This window comes from Lontra canadensis, unplaced genomic scaffold, assembly GCF_010015895.1.
Source record: "Lontra canadensis isolate GAN:19392208 unplaced genomic scaffold, GSC_riverotter_1.0 scaffold3, whole genome shotgun sequence".
Lineage (NCBI taxonomy): Eukaryota > Metazoa > Chordata > Mammalia > Carnivora > Mustelidae > Lontra > Lontra canadensis.
In genome coordinates, this window is record NW_022630997.1 from 48,721,283 (window position 1) to 48,735,473 (window position 14,191).

The 14,191-nt window shown below is 35.6% G+C and overlaps 1 protein-coding gene and 1 pseudogene across 4 annotated transcripts in view; one reads left to right on the forward strand and one right to left on the reverse strand.

Moving 5' to 3' along the window:
• Positions 1-14,191, forward strand: part of CTNNA3 (catenin alpha 3) — a 1,751,355-nt gene that overhangs the window by 1,476,695 nt on the left and 260,469 nt on the right. The window lies entirely within an intron of this gene.
• Positions 4,271-4,621, reverse strand: LOC116879771 (annotated as a pseudogene).

The following is a 14,191-nucleotide window of genomic DNA, read 5'->3' on the forward strand; positions in this document are numbered from 1 at the left end:
AAAAATTTAAAAACGACCAAAAAGATAAGAGGATCATTTTGGACTCATTGTCAAATGACAGGGTTTGAATTAAAATATATTGAAACTAAGATCCAGATATACATCTAACAATGCAGGGAATGAATAGACATTTTGGATGAGCAAGGGTTCTTTCTAACTTTATGAGGTACAGAGTTGTTATGACTCCTGGTATATACTGGTCCAGATGGAGTGTCATCTTCATAAAATTACTAAGGAGAAAGAATAAAAAGAAAAAGTCATATTGAAGTAAAAATCAAAGAAAAGAGGAATCAGGACAAAAGAAAAAGAGTAAACAGAATCGATAGGTACCATGAGAAAGGTGGAGACTACTACTTTCTAGCAAAATTTTCAAGACTCTGAAAAGAATAGCTCAAATCAACATATTTTATGTCATTAAAGTGAACCAATTTTAATTAAAATGATAAAGGTCAAATGACCCATTGATTGGACAGTAACCTAGTTCATAAAAGATGCAAGGCTTTCTTTTTCTTCTGTAATTTGTTCTCAACCCAGAAGCCTCTGGCCTTCTGTCTCTCTTAAGGCAAATCCCAAAATGCAGAATGATTACTCTCAAGCACTGTGATTCTAACTACAAGGTCTTTGTAAAATTGTGCTTGGCTGACAAAACTGAAGCATATACCACACAAAACATTATGCCATAAGGTGCCTGCACCATTCTCACTGGCTTGTTATGCTGCCTTGTTAATACATTCAAAATGTCTCCTTTGAACTTGGGATTCACAAAATTATCTGACCCATCATTCATTCATTCAGCTGTTTTGTAAAAAATGCAATGGGATTATTTTCATAATTTTCCTGAAAGCTACTAGTAAGTGTTATTTGGTTAGATAAGTGACATGGTGAAATTTAAAAATCACAGTATTGAATGTAGAATGAGATAAGTCAGTGATTATCTTATGGAGATCAGAGGCAAGCTCGCTAATTGTTAAGATGAGTGCAGTTATCATGTTCTTTGGACTTAAAGATTAACAAACTCATTTTTGGGGGGCACCCAGAAACTGATCAGGATTATGCTAGCTGGCTTTTGCTAACATGGCCACAAAACACTTAAACTGAAAACCGTTAAATTGAATATTTATTTATTATTTTGGTCACAGAAGGGAAGTAGCTTAGAAATAATACCAATTAGCTAGTGAACTGCTCTTCCTCTAGGAAAATTTGTGTACTAAGTCAGGTTATAATTAGAAGGTGGCTTGGTGAATGTGCGATCAGAGCCAGAGTTGACTGGATGACATAGCATCATCAATTTTATGTTACCCTCAATAGGGAGAAACACTGGCCAAGTCAATTCACACTACCTGGTCAGGATATTTGCTCTCCTGAACAGTGCAAGAAACACACTAATGACCCTTTTTGTTTTACTCAAAGAGGGTAAACTGCAGTGTGTTAAAGATGTATTCTCCAAATTATAACCACAATCTAGTTATGTCTTTCTAAGACAATATCATGGACGTCTGTGTTTGAAATGTGAACAATTTTATAGAAATTTTCCCAAATTATTTCTGCATCTGGTAAATCTTATCCATGCTTCTCTATTTGTGGATATCTTTATTCTTAAGTCTTATGAGTAACTATACATTGTAGTTGTCTATTGCTGCATAGCATACAACCCCAGATCTTAATGGCTTAAAAGTACATTTATTATCTCACAGTTTCTGTAAGACAGGAATGTTGCAACTATTTAGCTGGATGGTTTTAGTTTAGGTTGTGTCATTAGGTTTTAGTCAGTGCGTTGGCCAGAGTTAGAGTATATGAAGACTTGATTGGGATTCAGGAATATGGTTCTATGATTGCTCATGTTGCTGTTGACAGTAGGATTAAGTCCTTTGCCATATGGGCTGCTCACAACATGTCTTTTCCCACTGCAAGTGATAAGAAAGCGAGAGAAAGAGGAACACAAAAGAGAAGCTACAGTTCTGTATACCCTAATCTCAAAATCCCTTAAGTTTTTTCAGCTCACGCAACATGGCATACCTACTTGCAAAGACACACTCATATTTTAAGTTCTTATCACTGTAGCATTATACCTACTATATAAAAATATTTATTTGCTATTTATGGTTGCATGATGAAGCACACAAAAACAGCTTTTTAAAACAATAGTTATTATTTCGTGTGTGTGTGTGTGTGTGTGTGTGTGTGTGTGTGTGTGTGTTAGGAATCTTGGATCCCTAAGCTGGTTAAGTTTGGCTTAGGATATCAGATAAGTTTACAGTCAAGGTATTGGGCAGGTTTATCATTTTTGGAGACCTAAGTGGGACTGAAGAATTCACTCCTAAGTTCTCCTATGTGGTTTTGGAAGGAGATTCAGTTCTTAACCACTGGGCTTCTCTCATAGGGCTTATCACATGGCTTTTTCTAGAACAAATGATGAGAGAATGAGACAGAGAGAAGAGAGAAAGAAAGAAAAAAAAAACAACTAATCTTGGAAGTATTTACAATTACTTCTGTCATAAACTCTTAGCCATGGGAGATCACACCAGGTTATAGATTCCAGGAGGAGGCAAGGATCACTGGAGACCATATTAGAGGCTGGATGGATGTGGCTTTTTTAAATTTAGGAAGCACTAAAATAGAGTGGCTAAAACATGGCTCCCTATCCTGGAAAAAAATGACAATTTCTTGGGAAAAAGAAAAAAAAAGCTGAATATACACTTATCTTATAATCCTGCAATTACATTCTAGAAATTAATTTCAGAGAAATGATAATTAAAGTCTACACAAAAATAAATACTTAATTTTTCATAGAAGATTTTTGCTATATTCAAACAGTGAAATGATCAAAATATTCATGTGATTAGTTACGCAAACTGTGATTTAGCCATACCGTGGAAAACTACTTGCCCATAAAAAAGAACAAAATATTAATAGGTGCAACAATTTGAATAAACCTCAGGGCATTATCCTGAGTGAAAAAAAAGTAAATCTCAAAAAACTGCATTCTATATGATTCCACTTCTACAGGATTCTTGAAATAAAGATATAGAATGAAGAACAGATTAATGGTTGCCAGAATTTAGAGATAGTCAAGGAGAGAGAGTGGGTGCAACTCTGGAAGGGTAGTCTGAAGGAAATTTCTGTGGTACGGAATAGTGCCGTCTCTTGGTTGTAGTGGTGATTACATGAGTCTACACATGGGATAAAATAACATGAAAGCACATACATACTTTGCACCAATGGTAGTTCCCTCGTGTTGATATTATACTGTAGTTGTGTGTAATGTAACCATTGAGGGGTAAGGGGTAAAGGGTACATGGCACTGCTCGGTACTACCTTGCAACTTCCTGTAAATATATAATTATTTCAAAATAAAAGGTTAAAAAATAAGGCATGGCTCTTCAAATCAGACTGTTTTCAAATCCCACCTCTGTTACCTACTAACTATGGATAAATTGCTTAACCTTTTTTTTTTTTTTAAGATTTTATTTATTTATTTGACAGATAGAGATCACAGGTAGGCAAAGAGGCAGGCAGAGAGAGAGAGGAGGAAGCAGGCTCCCTGCTGAGCAGAGAGCCTCATGTGGGGCTCGATCCCAGGACCCTGGGACCATGACCTGAGCCGAAGGCAGAGGCTTTAACCCACTGAGCCACCCAAGCGCCCCAACCTTTTTTTTTATTAGTTTAGAGGATCCCAGTTAATTTGTTAGGATAATTCGTGATGACAAAAGTTGTACACAGAGGCTAGAAAGAAAACACCTGAACGTGAAAATACAGGAGACTTAAGATTTTACCTTTCCTTGCATTATTCTTACTTTTCAAATCTGTACCAAAAAAAGGGGTGAAGAGATAGTGTGGGAGGGGCAGAACGGAGAGTGAAGTCCTTCCAGAATTTAATTGTCAATCTGTAACTTATAGCTTGTGTTATTCTTACCAAAGGGTGGCATTCTTTTGGTTTGTTCATTTGTTTCAAATTTTATTTAAATTCTAGTTATTTAACGTATAGTGTAATATTGGTTTCAGGAGTAGCTTTTAGTGATTCATCACTTACATACAACACCCAGTGCTCATCACAAGTCTCCATAATCTGGGGGAGGCATTATTGAAACATTGATTTTCCTTCTTGGGTGTAGTCATGACATAAGTCTTTGATACTTATCTAAACTGTTGGTCCCAGCTCTTATGTTATTAATATTTCAGTGATCTTATTTAGTATCATTATATTTTCATCTCGAATCTTTTTTTCTTTAAGCAACTGATAATAAATTTATTAAAAAGGTTGATTTAAGTATCAGCAGTTGGTGACTTCAACCTCCACTCCTGGCTCAATAGTGATGGAAATAATCTGCTTGTCAATCTCCGAGGGATGGTGCAAGTCAATGAGTCATTTGTGGATCCTCACCTGAAAATGATACCAAGTCTTAGAATCTTCACTACAAGAAGATTTTCCTGTAGTGATTCTCAGAGTTTTCTGGGCATCTGGTCTGGTCCTTTCTCTTGGAGATTCTTTTCCTTTTCCCTCTCATCAAATTAGGGCATAACTTCTCCGAAAATGTTACCTTGCTGCTGCTGGAGTCATTCTAATTCAGTGAATGGTCACGTGTGGTTGCACAGGTGTCCTTCCCGGACCTTTAAAAGCCATGGCTGTGCTGCAGCTTCCTGACCCACTTGTTTCTCATTGAGAGTGGACAGCAGGGAATCAGGAGCGACATCAGAAACTGGGTAGATAGAGCTCCACTGCAGCTGGACCGAATCTTTCTTGAAATACAGCTAACAGTCTCTCTTTGCTAACACTTTAGGAGCGTGTATAAAGAGTTACCATATATTGTTCTACTTATAACTTCTTATTAATGTCATCACTTCCTGCTTTTGCTCTTCTAATAATGATTTACAATCCAACATTTCCATTTCCTCAGCCCTTAGAGATGGAATCATTGCATGTTTTCAAGTATGAGAGGATGATGATATGTTTTAAAATATCTGCTCCGTTTTTTAAAGATTTTATTTATTTATTTGACAGAGAGAGATCACAAGTAGGAAGAGAGGCAGGCAGAGAGAGAGAAGGGGAAGCAGACTCCCTGCTGAGCAGAGAGGCCAATGTGGGGCTCAATCCCAGGACCCTGAGATCATGACCTGAGCTGAAGGCAGAGGCTTAACCCACTGAGTCACCCAGGCACCCCTAAAATATCTGCTCTTAAGTAATCACCTGCCTCATGTGCAAAATGGGGATTATAATATCTAACTTAAAAGACTTACTATGGGGATCAAATGAAATAATGTTTGTGAAGGACATAGGGCATTGCCTATATTGGCTTAAACATTGAATAAACAGTAACTCAATATACCAGCACCTATATTTTCCTCTGCTACTGTTTCCCCTCACATTTGTTCATGAACATTCTCTGTTTTGCACTGGCTCATGATGGTAGCCATCCATTCAGCCATGCTAAAGTCGTGCTACATTTTCTGAGTACTCTCTCCTCCTGTAAGTTCCTTCACTGCATCATTTCTTGCCCATTACTCTGTGCACATCAGATTCCACTGGATACTGAAGCCACATTGGAAAGAGAGCCTTCTTCCCTTTTGTTCCTTTCAAGTATTGAGTTACATTCCACAACAACATAACGTGTCCCTTTTTTTTGAAGATTCACTCATGAGTCACAAGTCTATAGGGAATCAGGCGGGGGCTACTTCAAGGGAAATCATCACACTATATACTGAGAATCTCCTCTCCCCTCGGGCAACCAACCTGCATTTTTGGACAGATTATGCATATCGCTTCTATTTCATAGAGACTGAGTTCCTTTTTAGGACGTTGCTCAGTTCCTCAAACAAACAGATTCCTTGTTCCAAAGAGACAAGTTTAATAGGTCGCACTATTTTCTTTCTCTTTTCTCCTCACTTTATGTTCAGAAAATCCACTAATTGGATGATATGTATTCTCTTTCTCTCTTTCCTGAAATACCTAAATGATAAGTCATGTGATAGAAAATTAGAAACTAGCTTAACCAAACACTTGTATTATAAGGGACAATAAGAGATAGGAAGCAACCCTTATTTCTTAAAACAATGAAGAATACATTGTCCTGAACTCTCCAGGCCGCATGCTCCCACCCCTCACCCCACCTATCTCTCTCTTCATATATGTATCAATATGTATATATAAATGCAGCAAAAGTAGATTTAATGCAACTATATCAATTTACTGTCAGATGCAAACAATATAATAAAGTACACTTAACTAAGATTTTATGTCTTTATTGTCATGTCAGCAATTAACATGGTATTTTCTACAATTTATACGCTAGGTAAGGATTTGACCTCCTGCTAGCAGATACACAAATATTTTGTATGAAGGAAAAGCAAGCACAACTTAAGTGGGTGTGACTTCATGCTGCAGATTTCAATGGGCACGTTTTCTTTTATTTAGCAGGCAAAGGGTAATGTTAACTCTGAAGACAAAGAGGTGGGATAGCTGTTACCTCTCTGAGTTTGGCAGGCTGCCAGCATCGCAGGCAATAGAGTCTGCTAAATCTTTTATTCTTATCGCTTTTGCTCATGTAGACTACTGAATACAATGCATAGAAACACAATCCTTTCAAAATTACACAACCTTCAATGCTCCTTACAATGTTTTTGGCTGCTATCAACCAAAAGCCCACTTTCTGCTGATTTCCCATTTTAAATGACTCTTAAAATAATTTCTTGAATCTACTTTCATGAAGCAATTCTAAGGAAGGAAAAAAAAATCCCCCTAAGAAATTTGGGTAAATATGGCTAAGGGCCAAAGCAGAAAATGTGCTTTGCAAAGCAGTAGCCTGCCATTTCTTACATATTAAACCCATTATTGTGAATTGGGCATTTCGTCACTTCTTTCTTCCTGAAATGCGTCTTACAGCTGCAGGCACTTGGAAATGCTCTGAATTAAAAAGTTTGGGAGTTTTAAATTAGTTCATGGTCTGTGATGGGTGAGTCTGAAAGTGATTTAGGAGGCCAAGGTGGGTTAATATTACTAATGTTTACAAGATGGTTTCAATATTTCTTCTCATCAGCTTAGCTCATACTCAATTATAAGATAATAATGAAATTATTCTGGAAATCATCTTATATCTATTTTAAGTACTAGTACAATATTATAAATTTTCCCTGACATTTAAATAATATAGCTTCTTAATTTATCTTAGATGGCATGATATATGAATAAATTACTATTTTCTTTTTAATTTTTAAAATCTGTAATCCATATCAAATACACCAAAGCAAGTAAAGACATTTGGAATACTATGTGGGGCATTACAATTTATGAGGATCACTTTCCTTCTTCTGCAGATATGAGGAAACCTAACATTAAATAAGTATTTTTTTGTCTATTTAAAAGTAATCGAAATATTCTATGAAGTTATAAGTAGAAACTCCCTAACAGAAAAAAAATCTTCTTTTTTTAAAAAGATTTTATTTATTTATTTGAGAGAGAGCATGAGAAGCGGGGGAGGGCCAGAGGGAGAAGCAGACTCCCTGGTGAGCAGGGAGCCTGATACTCCAGGATCATGACCTGAGCCAAAGACAGTGACATAACCAATTGAGCCACCCAGATTCCTAAAAAAAAAATAGTAAAATTAAAAAAAAAATATATATATATATTCTTAAAGTTATTTGAATGAAAAATTTGCAAAGGGATTGTGATAAATGATACACTTACTGACTGTATGGGCAATTTGTACAACATAGGACAAAAAAGACATCCGTCGTTCTTGTTCTAATGATATTTTCCTGAGAGAAAGCTAAACATTAATGAATACATTTATGCAAATACTAAATTGAAACCTTCACAACAATTCAGCATTGAACACTGTAGCCCTCAATTACTCTGGTTTCACCTTCCCATTCTTCCCTTTTGGTGTGGGAGGGACTACTCACTGCATACCCTCTCCCTAAATAATCCCTTCGCAGATGCTGCCCGTGTCTGCTGTCCCCATATCTGGAGCCCCTTGGAGCTTTGGTGTGGCAAAGGTTGAAGTGTTACATTATTCATGTTTACTATTTCACTTTTTATATTCTCCATGAGGTCTGGCTCTCCCTTTGGAACTCAGGATCCATTATATCTTCATGCCTTGGCCAAAACTTCAATTTTTTTAATTCCTCAAACTGCTGTCTTTTTCTGTGTCAATGGTGTTGCTGCTGCTTGGAAGCATTCTGGGAAGGGATCCAGCTCCAAATTTACATTGGTTATAAATCAGGCAATTCATTAATGATACAGCATGACGGAAAGTTCCCAAACCGTTGCTTCCCTGAAAGTTACCACTTAGTCCTGTAGATGCCCCCCAGAGAGCTCTCTTGTTTATGGGAAGTGTTCTTTCTACAATGTAACATCTGAGAACATTTCGGTGGGGTTAACCCACCCAAGAACATGGCTTCCTGCATTTACCAAGCGTCTTGGGTCCTAGAGAGATATTATAATTCTATCATTTTCAGTGAGATCATGTTTTCAACACATTTTGTAAATAAACTCTGTGTGAATTGTTTGTGAACCTTATTCAGTTATGTTTTTTTTTTGTTTGTTTGTTTTTGTTACCCCATCTGCTTATCATAGTTTTATATATGTGCAGGACACACTGATATCCTACCTGCATTATAAAAAAAAATATTATATTATTGTAGTTCATGCAGTTTTAAAGGAAATGTAAATCTCTGTGAAAATAAGTGTACCAAAATATATACATTTAAGCTAAAGATAAAATTGTAAGCATTGATTAAAAGAAATAGTCATATCCACTCAGTAGCTTTTCCCTGGAATTGTGAAATTGGCCATCCTCTATAGAAATTCTTTTTTATTGCTGAGCCTAAGAAATCGTGTAGTAGCTAGAGATTTTTTTCTTATCAGAATAAAAAAATTGTACCCCTTTATTTGTAATGCAAGAACCTTTGACCAGTTGAGGCTTGATTATTTTACTAAGCTAAAATTATGAATTTGATGTTTTTATTATCTTGTTTGCTTTACTAAATTATAGAAAGATACTAAAGGATCATGATTATTTTTCTCCTATAACAGTTGTATATTTCATGCTTCCTAGCATACCTAAGCTTTTTCTACCCATACATGGCACAGTTGTTTTTCAATGCCTGAAGATCCTTTCTCATATTTATTCTCATTTTACTCCAGCTGATTCGTACAATGCTATTACTTTAAGCAATCAATTAAAAATTAACTTAACACGCCTTAGATGTTATATGCTAGATGAATTTTCTTACAAATCTATATTACATAATGTATTTGACTGTGTTTTCAAGATACAAGAGCCAGAAAAGGGCACAAAGTTAGAGAAAAGCATTCTTAGCTACTACATATTTTTGTTTTACATCTCTCTCTCTCTTTCTTTCTCTCTCTGTTTTATCTCTCTTACTCTCATATAAAAGTTGGTTAGAGTATAGACTGAAATGTTTATTATATCATACAGAAAATGCATAGATATTTGCCATAACATATACATATTTCAACCAAGCATGAGAAACACATATTCAAGTTTTCCTGAGTCCACATGGCTTACTATAGTCCCAATCTGTAAACAGAACCTAACTTATTACTATAAAATATGGAGATATGGAAAATGGGCTTATCTCTGACTCTTCTGTTTTTCTCATGTCTTTTAAAACATATTGTCTTGTAAGACACCTATAATGTCTGCATCTTCTACCTTCTATCCACCTACTTCTCAACACTGACCTTTTTTATAGTTTCTCAAACATGCCAAGTATGATCATACTGTAGGGCTTTGGAAATACCAGTTCTCTTTGAATTGCATCTTTTTATCCCAGATGTATGCATGCACCTCTCCCTCATCCCCCTCATCTCTCTTTCAAATGTACCTTATTGATAAGATGTACCTTAATATCCTTATTTAAAATTCTGCGCACTCATTCTTCTTACCTTGTTGCAATTTATAACATTTCTTTCCTTATAAAATATCAGACATTTACTCATTCATTATAGTTTTAAAAATATTTATTTATTTGAGAGAGAGAGAGAGAGAGAACATGAGCAGAGGCAGAGGCAGAGGGAGAAGTAGGCTCCCCACTGAGCAGGGATCCTGCTGTGGGGGTTGATCCCAGAATCCTGGGATCATGACCTGAGCCAAAGGCAGACACTTAAATGAGCCACCAAGGTGCCCTCATCCATTACATTTTTTGTCTTTCCCCTCAATAGAAGCTTTTTTTCCCTCCATATACATATCCCCGAATCATAGAACAGTGCCTGGGATAAAGTAGGGTCTTTATTTATTAACTGAATGCATACATATGTATGACATACCAGAAATTATTACTTTAACTGCAACAATATTTTACTCATTGACATATACAGACTTTTAAACTGCAATTTAAATATTGCCACCTCCTGAGAAGGTGAAGATGGGGTTGGAGAACTTTCAAAAATATGCATTTGCATAGAAAGCATAGCAACTTTCCACTGAATATTCTCAGGGTGGTCTTGGTAGGGGCCCAGATAGTATTGAAATGCAGGGAACTCAAGCCACCTGGTCTTGTATGCCCTGGGCATTGATGCCTCTGTGCCTAGGAGAGGAGAATCCTCATAATATAGGAACAATGGTGCTTATGTGGAAATGTGGAGTATGTGGGGTGTATGGGAGGCAAGTAGTGGTATTTCATCACATAGTTAAACAAAACAGTACATGTGAACAAAATAGAAGGCCAGAAAGAAGTAACTTTTCAATGTAAACTGACTCTATTTTCTAGTAATATATAGTCTTTTTATATGCATCTCACCTTTTTAAATTCCTTTAAGTACAATTTTCCAAATTTATTTGATTAAACATTTTTTTTCCTTAAAACATCCTGGGGAAGTTTGGTTTTTATGTGTTTGCTAAGGATGATATAAATACAGAATGATGTATGTATCCAAGCAATTTGGAAACTGCACAGCACTCTATAAATGCTACTTATTTTAATTATTATTATTGAGTGGCAATTATATAATGTTTTAGCTAAGCTCTGCTATAATGTTCTAGGATATTATCAGTCTAGGCATGCAAATAAAGTTCAGTATCATTGGCAGGTGTATTTCATCTTCGTAATCTATTTCCTGGGAATATGTAAAGGGAAAGGCATTGGCAGGTTTAAAATTCTTTTCTTTTTTTCTTTCCTGTGTTTGAATAACTACAGAATTACTAAATCCTATACAATTTCCCTCTCCATCTTTCTACCTAGTTCTTACTCCAGAAATGAGAAACCAAAATTATTAGCTGCTTTTCACCTTTGCCTGAGCCTCATCTACTGCCTGGGAATCTTGTAACTATAAGTGGGATGGAAAATTGAGCCCTGATAAAAATATTTTTTGATATTCTTTCTCCACATTTTCTCATTAAACATACAGAGAGGAGGTTCACTGATGCTGACAGAGTAGCTGATTATGCCCGGAAGAAATACTGTGGTGGCAAGTACAAATTAGATCATCTTAGACTAGCTTGCATTTGCTGTTTCAGCGGCTTTAAATGACTATGGCAAAATAATTTTTTATTAATGTGAACAAATACATCAGGTAGAAAATTACTTTAAAAATAGTGATTTGGGCATTGCAATACCATTTCAACCCAAATGAGCGCAATAGTATGGTGAGAGCTAGATGATCACCACCAGCCCTCATTTTAAAAAAAAATCTGAACTCATGTATTTCAAAAAGCAATTAAGATACTTGGAGTTATGGAGCACGTGGGTGGCTCTGTGGATTAAAGCCTCTGCCTTCAGCTCAGGTCATGGTCCCAGGGTCCTAGGATCAAGCCCTGCATTGGGCTTTCTGCTCATCAGGGAGTCTGCTTCCCTCTCTCTCTCTGCCTGCCTCGCTGCCTACTTGTGATCTCTGTCTGTCAAATAAATAAATAAAATCTTCAGAACAATTTTTAAAAAATAGAGTTAGATAAATCAGTATATTCAGTAAACATCTTGCCTACTCCATTTCTCACTTCTTGCCATGGTTAGTTTCCTGAGGTAAAAGGCATCACTTTTAAACATTGCTTTTGACAAAATAGATAAATTGATGGCATGTCCAAAAGATGGCCTTATTTTGAAGGTAAAACCAACATGAGAATACACTATGGAGTATTATGCCTCCATCAGAAAGGATGAATACCCAACTTTTGTAGCAACATGGATGGGACTGGAAGAGATTATTCTGAGTGAAATAAGTCAAGCAGAGAGAGTCAATTATCATATGGTTTCACTTATTTGCGGAGCATAACAGATAACACGGAGGACATGGGGAGATGGAGAGGAGAAGGGAGTTGAGGGAAATTGGAAGGGGAGATGAACCATGAGAGACTATGGACTCTGAAAAACAACCTGAGGGTTTTGAGGGGTGGGGGAGTGGGAGGTTGGAGGAGCCAGGTGGTGGATATTATGGAGGGCACGCATTGCATGGAGCACTGGGTGTGGTGCAAAAACAATGAATTCTGTTATGCTGAAAAGAAATTAAAAAAAAAAAAAGAATTTCAAACAACAGAGCTTTAAAAAAAATTAACATGAGAGCAAGATGTGTGGTTAAGGGATGCATAACATTTTGGAAAAGATTCTCTAGCTTATTTCATGGCTATCCAGATATCCTGGACATGGGGGAATAATACATTGTCTATTTTCAATAATCTTCTCTGGGAAAAAGAAACTGCTCTCTTTGGTTGCATATTATACAAAAGTATACCAACCCCATACAGTAAAATAGTTCCTCCTCAGAGTGCCTAGATACATTTTTTTTTTTTTCAGGAAATGTAATGAATAAATTTCAGAATTGTCATAAAATCACAGCATGACCTTTAAGGATCAAAATATATACCATTTAGAACAATATATATTAATAATAGCATTATAAATTATATATTAGGGGAACTTATTTTCTTCCTTGTCTAGTCTTATTTTCCTTCTTCCTTTAAGGTGAGTTGTGGTTAGATATTACTTATTTTCACTCACCAAAATATACTGAGTTCTGAGAAAGTACGTGTCAACTGAATATACATACACATCCTTTCATCTTCCAAGAGGCTACCTTTAAAAAGTATTAAAGACTTCAACAGCAAAAGACATCCAGATGATCTGAATAAAAAAATGGTCAGAGGACCTGAATAAATGCTTTTCTAAAGAAGACATATGAATGGCCAACAGACACATGAAAAGATGCTTAACATCACTAAACAACAGGAAAATGCAAATCAAAACTGCAATGAAATATCACTATACACCTGTCAGAATGGCTAGAATAAAAAAGACAAAAAAAAATAATGAGTGTTGGCCAACATGGGAAGAAAAGGGAACAGTTGTGTACTATTGATGGGAAAGCAAATGGGTGCAGCCACGATGGAAAACAGTAAAAAAAAAAAATAATAATAATAATAATTTTATTTTATTAAAAATAAAACTACCATAAGATTCAGTAATTCCACTGCTGGGTATTTACCCATAGAAAATGAAAACACTTATTTGAAAAGACTGCAACATTTTTTACAATAGTCAAAATATGGAAACAATCCAAGTGTCCATTTATAGATGAATAGGTAAAGACTATATATATACATATATATATATAATGAAATATTAGTCATAAAAGAATTAAATCGTCCCATTTGCAACAACATGGTTGGACCCAGAAAGTATAATGCTAAGTGAAATAAGTCACACAAAGAAAAGTATAATATAATTTCACTCATATGTAAAATTTAAGAAAAAACAAAAACAAAAACAAATGAACAAACCAAGAAAAAAAAGGGGAAAAATAAAAACACAGACTCTTAAATACAGACAACAAAATGGTAATTGCCAGATGGGAGGGGTTGGGGGAAATGAGTGAAATAGAAGAAGGGGATTAAAAGTGTATTTATCCTGATGAGGACTGAGTAATGTATAGAATCGTTGAATCATTATATTGTATACCCAAAACTAAGATAACACTCTATGTTAATTACACTTGAATTTAAAAAGTATGAAAACCACAAACGTATAATTTTATTTTGTGGATTACATTAAAAATTTAGATGTAGTAACATAGATATATATTTTAAGTAGACAGTATTTAAAAGTCCAGGCTGTGCATGTGGACAGCTGTTGGTTATTCTGATTCTTTTATTACTTGAACAACAGAGGTTATGTTGAGATATATGCCCCTAATAGAAATACCCCATAATATAAGCCAATATTTTATTTTACAAAGGGGAAAATT